We start from the raw sequence: 12,929 nt of genomic DNA, 5'->3' as shown, positions 1-12,929 counted from the left end.
TGTTAACTCTGTAGATGCCTTGATGACTTAGGATAATGTGTGCTCCAAATGACCTCCACACCAATATTTGCTGAATAATTTCTTTTTATTAACTATCTATCTCTCTTGCTTACTGCCTCTTCATTTAAGTGGAAATTTAGCATTGCTGAGTGACAGTGCTCAAAGGATCTGTGATTTTGGGCACAATTGACGAAAATGATTTTAGGGGTTTTTTTTTAAAGATTTTTGGGCTTGGTGGCTTTAATGGGTGGCCAGTTATGGGTTTGTTTGTTAATTTGTGGGTTGGGTGATGAATTTGGGAATTGATTTTTCTGTTTGGGGTTGCTGGATTGTGTGACCGCTGGATGGTTGGAGCAACATTTAAAAATGAACTTATGTGAACTGTATCGGAGCCTGTCACATTATGTACTTTTCCGGTATTCCTCTCCTAGGTTTGACAACTCATACCCAAATTTTTATCCCTACTGCCTAATCCTAGTGCTACTTGGGATTATCGGGACATCTATAAAATTTAGTTACTTATTTGCCCTTGATGCAGAGTTGAATTTTCTAACTCAAAAATGTTATTTGAGCTCCAGTGGAAATCAATTTGTTCCTTCTGTTTATACAGTTTTTGTGTATCAGTTTCCTACTACCATTCTCTACATGGCCCCATTTAAGTTTATTGTAAAATATGGGGTTCTCAAGTCTCTAGATGTACACCTCACACTTCATTGACCTAGCCCTTCTTTTAAATGATCCCCACTAACATGAGTACTCATTGGTTCAGTCAATAAATAGCAATATGTTTATCATGAATGGTAGTAAGCCTAAAGTCTAAGCTCGCCTTGGATGGGTAACTTATGTTTGGGATCTTCTCTTTTATAAATCAACTAAATGGGGCTGCTTTCTTGACCACGAGTGATTATGAGGTTCAACTTTTGTTTTTTGCGTTTGGAAAATGTATTCTTATAATAAAAAAGAGGGGTGTTTGGAACATGTATGTTGTGCATGCAAACCTTTGATAATTCTAAGCACATCATCCGATGCGGTGGCTCAAATGAAAAGTTTACAGATTTTTTATCTAATTAAAAACGAGAAAATGCTCAAAAAAATGAAGAGCATGTTGGTTTACATTTCCATTATGATCTTTTATGACATACGCCTTCATATACTTACCGTTCTTAGTTCCTACTCCCCTCATTAATTGCCTTTCTATTTCTTAATGCGGGTTATGAATTCTACATATGCGAGGTTATAAATATTGATGAACCCGAGTTTGACTTCTAAGCTAGGCGATTGTCTCGACTCTGCAGGTAGAGATTGTGACCGCTGTTTTTAGTTTTGTTTGACTTGTTTAAATTTTACTTCACAATGCTACCTGACCAAATGCTATCTTGGTGATATGTGGTTCCAACTGATCTTAAATTTTTATTATGCATCATTGCGGGTTTATAAAACGGTTGCTTGGTTACTTGCGTGATCCGAGTTTCTTGATCATAGCATCCCGCAAACATTACACGGTTGATGTTGTTGTTGCATGGTATGGTCCTCTTTCATCTTTATAAACTTCTACATTTTCTGAATAAAATTTACATTTTGTTCACGAGTTCTCTCTATGATTCCCCTGGGTATCTTGTTAATTTGGTTGTGTTCTTTATAGACAAGAAATTGCCGGGTTAGGAATGCGCCCTTTGTTATTACTAAAATTCTTGGTTGACGAGTCTTTGGGCGGTTTCATTGACTTGTGTTATTACTTGCGAAATGCCTGATCGGACAAGTGGAGCATCATTATTGTTACCCTTGACTTCTACGGACAAGGATAGCGGGAACAAAGAAGAGAATCACAAGCTCTTGAATGGGAACTCGGGAGACCCTGCGATCGGGTATAGTGAATCGAGTTTTATTTTTTTTATATGTTATCACAATTAAACATGAAGCCAATTATCTCTAACCTCAAATGGCACCTCCTCTTCTCGTAAGAGTAAGGTTGAGGTTAAGGTTAAGGTTGTGGGTTCAATAACCATAGGTTTAGTTCCTTAATTTTATGTGCAGTCAGTTTGTACTCTGTAGCTCAATTTCTAAGTTAAGTGCCGATTTGCAATTATGGATATAATTGTTGTGTAACTTGATTGAAAGTAGAAGAATTCATTTTGACCAAATGTGAATGTAGATCTTACATAAGGGAATTCATTTTTGTGAAAGTAGGGAAAGCCGGTGGCTACCAACACTTCTTTGTGCCAATACTAACAAGGTCTACTCTTGGTGTAATTGTTGCTATATTTGGCATTGCATTCTCCAATAAGCTTGGTTCACTTCTTGTTCAGGTTGATTTATTTGATCAACTGCAATAATAAGGTGTATTTATTTAGATATCAAATTCACTTGTTTGCAGATTACCATAACTGCAGCTCTAGGATTTGATAGCTTCTTGGTTATGCGCCATGGAGCTGGTCCTTTTAGCTCTAATGATGAAAGGCAGAGATTGGGCTGTTACTTCTGCAGTGATGTGGTTGCGCCAATTGATGTAATATTCTAGAAAACTGGAGCTAATGCGGCAATGCCAACTTCTAAAGTGTAATAATTTATGTTAATACTTAAGAGTTTCTATTCCAGAACTTATTGTGAACTGTCCAATAAATTAATAACAAGATGCTCTTTCTTCTAAAGCTTGTGCTCAGTGGTGAAATCATATAACTTTTTCAAGGGCGACCATGGTTGTATATTGATGTTAAAATTTTTGAAGTTAATCACTTGTCTGAATAATAATAAATTTTTGACAATTTAAGGTCTATTGACAAGGCAATAAAATTCAAAAGCAAATTTTAACCATCATGTTTGATTAGCAAACTTGACAGAAATAACAACCCAAACCAAATTGATTTTTTTGTTCTCTTCCTCTTTTTTATTAAGAAATCACATTGCCTAATATTAGGATTTGTTCGTAATTGCAAGTTATCTCATATATTCGCTGCCAAACGACAAGAGAAATTTGACATATACAATTTCAAGTTCTTGGAACTCGAAAATTATCGATGCAACTACAACTCTAAAGTGGTGGTTTTTAAAAGTTTTGTTAAGATCCATTTGCACAATTGATTACCTACATGACCAGAGTGTCCCATTCCATCTGTTGCCTATAATGCGAGTGCAAAATGATGAAAAAAAAATTTTCCCAGTGAAAATCGAGTTTTAGAAACTCGAGTTCCACTGGGGAAATTTTTTTGAAACAGGGCATGCCTCTCTGCCTCTCTGACTGAAACAGAGCATGCTGTTGGGGAAAAAAATTTGCCCAGTGAAACAGGGCATGCCTCTCTGCCTCGAGTTCCTTTGGTTACAACCTCCCTTAACACTGGAGTTATAATGGAAAATAAAATCGGTCCATTTGGTCTAATTTGGTCTGATTTGGTCTAATTTGGTCTGATTAATCTATTTTGGTCTAATTTGGTCTTACTTGGTCTGATTTGGTCTGATTTGGTCTTATTTGGTCTAATTTGGTCTGATTTGGTCTTATTTGGTCTAATTTGGTCTAATTTGGTCTTACTTGGTCTGATTTGGTCTGATTTGGTCTTAATTGGTCTGATTTGGTCTGATTTGGATATTTTGGTCTAATTATTTGGGGGTCAGCTGTCCACCATTGCTACACTGATATTCATAGTGCTACATGTCTTTGCTCGATAGCTCGGCAGCTGTTGAACCCTATCTAGTCATATCATTCACCTTTCGCGTCGATACACGGATACGCATCATTTTGCAATGCCTTGTTTTCAAGGATGCGAAGACCCACGAAAAGTTTATGATGCATTTAACACAACTCGGTATTGTCTTGTCAAGTTCATGTCGGATGAAACACAAGCATGCTAAATACTCTTCACATGAATCTTGTTGTTGAATAGTCATGGCGATTACTGCTGCAACTGCGCAGAATAAGAGAATCTCAACGTGACATTGGGAACATTTGAACAAAAAATTCGTGTAGTGGTTTTCCGGCTGTATTGACATGACAAGCACTGAATATATTAAATTTTATTATTGAATACACGAGTGGGATGAGGTTATAAATGTACCACAATTCTTTTCTTATTCCTACACCACTAACTTTGTAGGTTGAGTAAGCTATGAGTCGCAACGCCTCAACATCATCTCGTACACGTAGAAACAAGTTTCAATCTACTTCAACAAATGAATCATCACAAGTTCCGGCGGATCAACAACTACAAACATACACGAGACCACTATGGAGGGAAATGGGTTGGAAAGAAGAGAGATTTCGTTAATATGCCAATATACACGTACGAGAGTCTTGGAAGCGTTGGCCACATCATGGTCGGCAAACCTACAAAACTAAGTACGAGATACCACCGCAATGGAGTTCACCGTAGCGAGAACCACCATGGTCGACCCTATACGAGAAGAGGTGTGAGTTGGAGGTGTATTGTCGATGGCACGGGTTACGAGTTCCTAAGGCACGCTCGGCCGAGTTACCTAGAGATGAACACTGCCAACATACTTGCTCGCCTTGAACAAGAGAACAATCAAATGCAAAGGCGGCTAGACCGTTTTCATGCGGTCCAAAAAGCTAGGAAGCATCTAAAGGGGAAGGCGCAAGAGCGAGCCATGAAGTCTATTAATGAAATTATGCGTTAGATGATGAAAGTGACATTTCGGACTTCTCGGATTCAAGCAATGATGACTTCCAAAAATTTCTACCTACGAACATTCAACGTTGTTGTTGATGTCTACACGTTTTGTGAACCTACTTGTATTAGTGTTGTTGTTGTTGTTGTTGTTGATGTCTACTTGCTCATTTTTTCCCTGTTGTTCGTTGTTGGTATGTTATGAAAAGGTGTACTTGTATTAGTGTTTGCAAGAATTATAAGTGCTTGGTGAAAGTTATGGTCTAAACCGCACAACCGTGATGCATCAACACACAAGACGGCCGGCAAAACTTATATTAGATCGGCAACATTCATAGGCATTTTGCACATCGAGAGAGAGAGGAGAGTTAAAAGAGTAAGGTTAGGGATCACAAAACATAAACTTACAACAATTAACAATTTGATGTGTGTAGTTTTCGGTGTTCTCCTTTTGATCATGTCACAAACTCGCTGGAGTTCCGGACACCACACGATGGCCTAATTCTAGCTTTCGATATCATCACCCACACTCTTGCGTCCAATGCATGCATGTACTTTAATACTTATGAAATTACCCATTGCCAATATCACCTTCTCTGCGAGATGCCAATTCTCTTGTTGGTGACAAGATCAAGGCACGAACCCTGTTTAATTTTAGACATTTAAAAAATAATAATAAACCAATATGATCATAAACCAGCTGTAACGAGAAAAATGAAACCAAAACATAGAAGCATCCCAATAGCTCCTAGCTATAGAGGTAAGTCATCATGAAACACATGATAATGCTTAGAATGGTCCATTAAGTGATATTTTGTTTACCTCGAAAGTCACATGTCACGATCATTAATCGATTAAAATAGTGAAGATTGTAAATCCTTTCAATGGTCTAATCTAAACTTAATGACAATGCAAATATGGACATTGTTTTTTTCTTATTTACGTAGGGGTAGCTTTGGTTGCTACGAGGGACGAGGAAGTGTGCAATTTACACGCAAGCTTCTTTGCATTACAGACCTCTTGTATTGAAATTATTTTCCTGAATTCAATCATAGAGACTCTTTCTCTCTCTTGGCTAAAGCAGAGGATGTCTTGATTGAACTTAAATATAGTCCACTAAAATACAGTGCATTGCATTGCATTGCAAAATGATGCAGATCTGTGTATTGACGTGAGTGTGAATGATATGACTAGATAGGGTTCAACAGTGCCGAGCTATTGAGCAGCACATGTAGCACTATGAATATCAGTGTAGCAATGGTGGACAGCTGACCCCCAAATAATTAGACCAAAATATCCAAATAAGACCAAATCAGACCAAATAAGACCAAATCAGACCAAATCAGACCAAGTAAGACCAAATTAGACCAAATAAGACCAAATCAGACCAAATAAGACCAAATCAAACCAAGTAAGACCAAATTAGACCAAATAAGACCAAATCAGACCAAATTAGACCAAATAAGACCAAATCAGACCAAGTAAGACCAAATTAGACCAAAATAGATTAATCAGACCAAATTAGACCAAATCAGACCAAATTAGACCAAATGGACCGATTTTATTTTCCATTATAACTCCAGTATTAATGGAGGTCGTAACCAAAGGAACTCGAGTTTTAGAGACTCGAGTTCCACTGGGCAAATTTTTTGAAACAGGGCATGCCTCTCTGCCTCTCTGCCTGAAACAGAGCATGCTGTTGGGGAAAAAAATTTGCCCAGTGGAACTCGAGTTTCTAAAACTCGATTTTCACTGGGGAAATTTTTTTCCCCAACAGCATGCTCTGTTTCAGGCAGAGAGGCAGAGAGGCATGCCCTGTTTCAAAAAAATTTCCCCAGTGGAACTCGAGTTTCTAAAACTCGATTTTTACTGGGCAAATTTTTTTTCCCAAGGAACTCGAGTGTCTAAAACTCGATTTTTACTGGGCAAATTTTTTTTTCCCAGCAGAAAATGCTCTGTTTCAGGCATCATTTTACAATGTAAATGCACTCAAATCACAACAAAAGTCATTCTCAATATATCACCATTCTAAACATGTCCAACCACGCTTAATTTGCAATTCTAACCATACTACTCAAATCACAATCTTCATAGAGGTACATTGGATAGAGAATTACAAGTACATTCAACAACAATCAAAAAGTTCACATAGAGCCAATACAACGTCGTCCATGGAAGGATGCCTGAAAAACGTAGAGTATTTACGTTAGGAGACAAGATAGTAAACATTAGGTAAACATCGAATGAACAACAATTATTTAACCGATGCATAAATTTTTGCCAACCTACCTAGTGTGGAACATGGCCGCTTGTGGAAGCACCGCGGGATTGCGGACATTTTCTGCGGTTATGCCCGGAAGCATGACACAGTCCACATGTCTGCTTCGGTTGACTCTCTATCAAATCTGCGTCCTCCCTCCGCCATCCCGGTTCTTGATCCTTATTCCTCACTCCATCCATCTCATTTCTTATTCATGACTTCACCGGTCGACCTTTGGCCCGCAACAATGCCGGATTAGGCAACCACTTTGGCCCCATGGGATCCCTCCATAATGACTGTGACTTAGGAACCACAAATGCATGCTCATAAGTGTTAAGGGCATGGTTCAAACCATAACATGGGTGAATATATGTGGTCGAATCAATATGTAAATAGTCACATACTCTAATTGCATGTGAACATGGGATCCCTATATTTTGCCATTTCCCACAACTGCATGTTTTTTCCCGTAACCGAACTTCGTAACTGTGGTTTCCCCCTCCTGCGCTAGACACGTTGAGTTGGGTAACTACTTGAAATATCAGCTCTTCATTGCTAAATGGCTTGAGATAGTGTTTCTCAGATTTACGCTTATTTCCATCCCACGTGGATAAGGCATATTCACTCCATTTCTTACCCTCTGACAACTCATAATGGTATTCTTTGCGCCGGTCGTGGAAATATTGAACAAGTTTGCTCCAAGTGAACTCAACCAACGCGGCAATAGGAAGGCCCCGTGCACCTTTCAGCACACCATTGAAACACTCTGATATATTGGTTGTCATTGCTCCAAAACGTCTCCCACCATCGTATGACTGGGTCCACATGTCCACATCCTCGCTCATTAGGTATGTGTATGGAAGATAATCTTGATTCTTTTCCTTACCATCCCTCCTCGTCACCTTCTTCTTCTTCCTAATGGCCTCAATTTCCACCTGCTTAATGGAGTCCATTATGGTAGCAAATTTAACTACCTGACTAGCATATCCCGCTTTCAACGCCGCTGACTTTAGAGTCGAGTTCTGAAAATGGGTGTTGAAGTTGCTAGCAACATGTCGAAGACAATATCTATGAAATACCTTTGCTTTTCCATCATCCCTTCTAGGCCAGTTTGCAATGGCGTTTTTGATACCGAGATGTCGGTCGAAATTATGCAAATGCCGTCGTCGAATATCAGGTGGCCAATCGTTTCTGCGAGGCATCGTAAAAACCACCTCCAACCGGACCACGACTCACAATCCACAACAGCAAAGGCGAGAGGGAATACCTTGTTGTTAGCATCGGTTGCCATTGCGACCAACAACTTTCCACGATATTTACCATACGGATGGGTCCCATCAATGCGATAACCGGCTTGCGGTATTTGAATCCTGATATGCATGGACCGAAAGACCAAAACACATAATGCAACAATACGGTGTGATCTTCATCGGTGGGTGTGACAAGATACCAAAACTGGGAAGTCGGGTACTCATCAATAAAAGCCATTAGCAACTTTTGCAGCCTTTGGTAAGATTCTTCCCAATCTCCAAACATAAGCGCAATCGCCTTTTGTTTCGCATCCCATACCTTGTAGTAAGAAGGCTTATGGCCATTATATTTCGCCTCTATCAGAGATCTGAGATGCTTAATTTGAGTGGTGTGATCCTTAAGTAACTTGTTATGGATTTTTGCTGCAATAAAATTACAACTCATCATTCTACCATCATTTCGCACCCCAGTCGGTAAACACGTGTGAGGACCCACATACACGGTGACCATCCATAGATTTTGGAGCTCGGGCTTCATAACTGCGTAGACATACCACTTGCACGACTCATGCACGCATTTCGCACAAAAATTTTTCCTCGTCGACCTAGTGATCTTAAAGTTTTTGTTTTCCTTGAGGGCACAAATTGTTAATACGCGCTTCACCTCCACTTTACTCGCAAAAGTCAACCCTTTGCACAAATTCATCCCCTCTCTCCAAGTAGACACAAATGGCATCTCAATATGCGAAGGATCAACCATATTTTCCCAAGTATTTGCAGAGAATGACAACGCAGGAGGTGCGTAGGCGAGGATTGTGTTTGTAATGTTTTGGACACTAATAACATTGTACGCATCGGGTTCACCGCCGTCCAATGTCTCATCGTCATCAATGTCCCTCTCAAAGTCCCCAAAGTCCCGAAAGTCCCCTCTCTCAATCATGTCTTCATAGTCATCTTTATCGGCAAAATCTTCACCGTTAATGGCAAGATTCTCATCAACATAGTCGTCATCATCATCATCATCATCGTCATCATCATTGTTAACGACAGTAGTCTCATCAACATAGTCGTCGTCGTCATCATCATCGTCATCATCATTGTTAACGGCAGTAGTCTCATCAACATAGTCGTCGTCGTCATCATCATCATCATCTCCATCGGCATGAACATCATCATCCTCTACATGTGTAGAATACTCATATTGAGCATCCAGAAGCGCAACTTGTAAGCTTCTAGTTGTTTGTTGGATATCCTCTTGCCATCCTGCAAGCGGCTCCAACTGTATGTACAACTCAATGTTACTTACTTCAGCTATACTCTCCAACTTGTCAAACATGATCTTCACATGTTTGTCTTTTTCTATCAGCATATACTTGTAATTAATCCGGTGCTTCATGATTTCATTTGGCATACGATAAGTAATTTGCATGTTGTACGCATCAGGATTCTTACCCAACTCTTCCATGACAAATATCTTCAATTCATCAAGGGTTTTCAACCTACGATCAACTTCGGCATAATAAGTTCTCATACCCGGCCCCTCAAATGGCAATCCCTTGTTCGCATTGGGATTCTTAAGCAGACCACCATGGTATATGATTATAACAATATCAGGCATTGTGAACCTGTTCAAGTCAAGTCCTATGTTAGTTAAATCACATAGTCGTAAAGTGAGGGAAAAAAGTAATGAAATCTTACCAATGAACATATTCAAGCCAGGTTATAGAGTGCCCATTAATATCTAAAGGCCAAGACGTAAACCTTCTAATCCTAGTGGATGGAGAGACGGAATTATCTATTACTCCATTGTGTGGTGACCTATAATGCCTAAAAAGGTTCTGAAAGAACTAGGTGGGTAGAGGAGCATGATTACATACCCATTCATTACATTCATTCACTACCCATTTCATACCCAAACCAATGATAAATAAAGTCAAAAAAACTTGAAAGATCATGATAAAAATAAAAGCCTAGAAATGATGAATAAAATTTTGATAATTACATACCCATTCCCATTCATTACATTCATTCACTACCTATTTCATACCCAAACCAATGATAAATAAAGTCAAAGAAATTTGTAAAATCATGATAAAAATAAAAACCTAGAAATGATGAATAAAATTTTGATAATTACATACTCATTCCCATTCATTACATTCATTCACTACCCATTTCATACCCAAACTAATGATAAATAAAGTCAAAGAAATTTGTAAGATCATGATCAAAATAAAATGATGAATAAAATTTTGATAACAAAAACTATACAAATAAATACTCAAAAAATTAACACTAACAAAACAAAGTTCTATAATTCACAATATTGATAAATTAACTAAGTTATGTTAACTATCTACAAAATAAATGGTAAAACTCTTTAACCCACACCCATAGACAACATATCCAACTATAATGACAATCAAATTATGCAAACCCTTACCTTAGATATGAATTTGCTGAGAGGGAAGAGCAGTGAGAGTGGAGAATGTGGTTTTGTGAGAGTGAGTGGTGTGAGAGAGTTATGGGTGAGTGAGTTAGTGAGGGTGAGTGAGTGAGAGAGTTAGTGAGGCTGAGATTTTAGGTTTTCTCTGTGTGTTGAGCAGTGAGAGTGGAGAATGTGAGAGAGTTAAATGCCACGGGCTGAGTTTTAAATAAACATGCCCAGAGGAAATCGAGTCTATAAGACTCGAGTTACTGCATGAAACTCGAGTCTCTAAGACTCGAGTTATATGCGTATAAACTACATAATTTATAATAAGATATAGGTAAACTCGAGTTTTATAAACTCGAGTTTAGGTAGACTTAAAACTCGAGTTTATAAAACTCGAGATCCAGGTGGCATTTTCTCCACCTCAGCAAGCCCAAAGCGAGCAGAAAGCGAGTTTTTGAAACTCGATTTATTATGTAAATCTCGAGTTTCAAAAACTCGAGTTGCTATTTTCCTACATAGTTTCAAACTATGCCTAACTTACTATATTCATGCATCCACATGCCTAATCTGCACATTCCCCCGTAATTTTATGCTATGGTACTTACAGCACAGCCAGTACAGAATGAGCCACAAAGTGCGACCAGGGTGCTGAGTACAACAACAGGTGTGGCAGTGGCAGAGGCACCATTTGGTGGTATATCTCCGCCATCAATATTGGGCTGGGCTTCGAAATTTGTAGAATTTTGTAATAGTCCTTCTTCCATGCCAGCTCTCTCCATTTCTCTTGGAGAATGATAAACAATTTTCAACAGAGAGATAGAGAGAGAGAAAGAGAGAAGTACTGTTGGAGATTGTTAGGTGATAGATCATAGGAATTATTAGGACAGAGATTATATTCAGTATGACGCTTTTTTTTTTCTTTTTTTTTTCTTTTTTGAGAAACAGTACGAGGCTTTGGTATGCTTATTGGAGACTTGGACATTTGTTTATAACGTAGAAAATTCATTTCACAGAAGTAGCGAACCCCACCAAAGGTCCACAACGATATCCATGCTTGTGGGTGCGGTTTCTTCAGTTACTTCACTTACCTGTTTCTTTCGAAAAGGAAATTTATGCCATTAGACCCACCAAGCTTTTTATGGAATAAAAATTATGTAAAGTTGCTTGTAGGACAAAGCAAATCCAGGCGTTTTTGATAAAATAACTATAAAATTTAAACTATATCATTAGTAAGGCAACGTTTGAAACAATTTGGATTTCTAACAAATCGAGTCCAAAGGACTCGATTTCCCCATGGCGACAACAGCTGACGTGGACAATTTGTCCAGCTGTATGTCCACCTGTAAATCAAGTTCATTGGACTCGTTTTCCAAAATCGATTCCAAAGGACTCAAGTTTCTGGTGTCTGAGCCCACCACCTTCTAATTTCACGTGCCTGGTCACGTGGATCTATTTAATAGAAATCGAGTCTAATAGACTCGATTTTCTGTCTGATCGCCACCTGAACAAATCGAGTGAATTAGACTCGATTTCTTCTTATGGAAATCGACTCTACTAAACTCGATTTTTATGTATGGTCCCCAGCCCGTCCACGTGTCATGTGGGTCTCAACTGGGACCTTTTTCCCCCTTACCCGGCTCACACCCTCTCTTCTGCTCTCACAGCTTTCCTCTCTTCGCTCACACAACTTGCCTCTCATCACTCACACAACAATCACACTCAACTTTCATCAACTCTCAGGTAATGTTTTTACAATATTGATAATATTTTTTGTTAGTTAATATTGTGGTTATTTGCTAGGTTATTTTTTTAAGAAACAATTAGAACATATTAGGAAAATTTTTGTTTTTTAGTTTGAAAATTTTTGTTTTTTTGTTTGTTAGTCTAAATATTGTGATTAATTTATTTGTTAGTATATTGTGGGTAGTTTATTTGTTAGTATATTGTGATTATTTGTTAGTTTTTTTAAATTATTATTATGATTAATTATTGGGAATACTTAGTACTAAATATTGTGATTAATGTTATTACAACATATTTGGAAATATTGTTTTTTTTTTTTTTGTTAATGTAAATATTGTGATTAAATTATTTGCTAAGTTTTTTTTAAAAAATTAATATTGTGATTAATTATTGGGAATTTTTAGTACCAAATATTGTCATTAATTATGTTATTACAACATATTGGGAATATTTTTTTTATTTTTTGTTAGTGTAAATATTGTGATTAAATTATTTTCTAGGTTTTAAAAAAAATTAATATTGTGATTAATTATTGGGAATATTTAGTATTGGGGAAATATTTAGTACCAAATATTGTGATTAATTATGTTATTACAACATATTGAGAATATTTTTTTTGTTAGTGT

At 37.8% G+C, this 12,929-nt stretch overlaps 1 pseudogene; it reads right to left on the bottom strand.

Moving 5' to 3' along the window:
- LOC142617238 (sugar transporter ERD6-like 5) overlaps nucleotides 1–11,339 on the bottom strand; it is a 29,373-nt pseudogene extending 18,034 nt beyond the window's left edge.
- Nucleotides 11,340–12,929: the final 1,590 nt, after the last annotated feature.

This window comes from Castanea sativa, chromosome 11 (genome assembly GCF_040712315.1).
Source record: "Castanea sativa cultivar Marrone di Chiusa Pesio chromosome 11, ASM4071231v1".
In the NCBI taxonomy this organism is placed as follows: domain Eukaryota; kingdom Viridiplantae; phylum Streptophyta; class Magnoliopsida; order Fagales; family Fagaceae; genus Castanea; species Castanea sativa.
The sequence above is the reverse complement of the archived record's forward strand: the minus strand, read 5'-3'. Positions and strand labels throughout refer to the sequence as shown.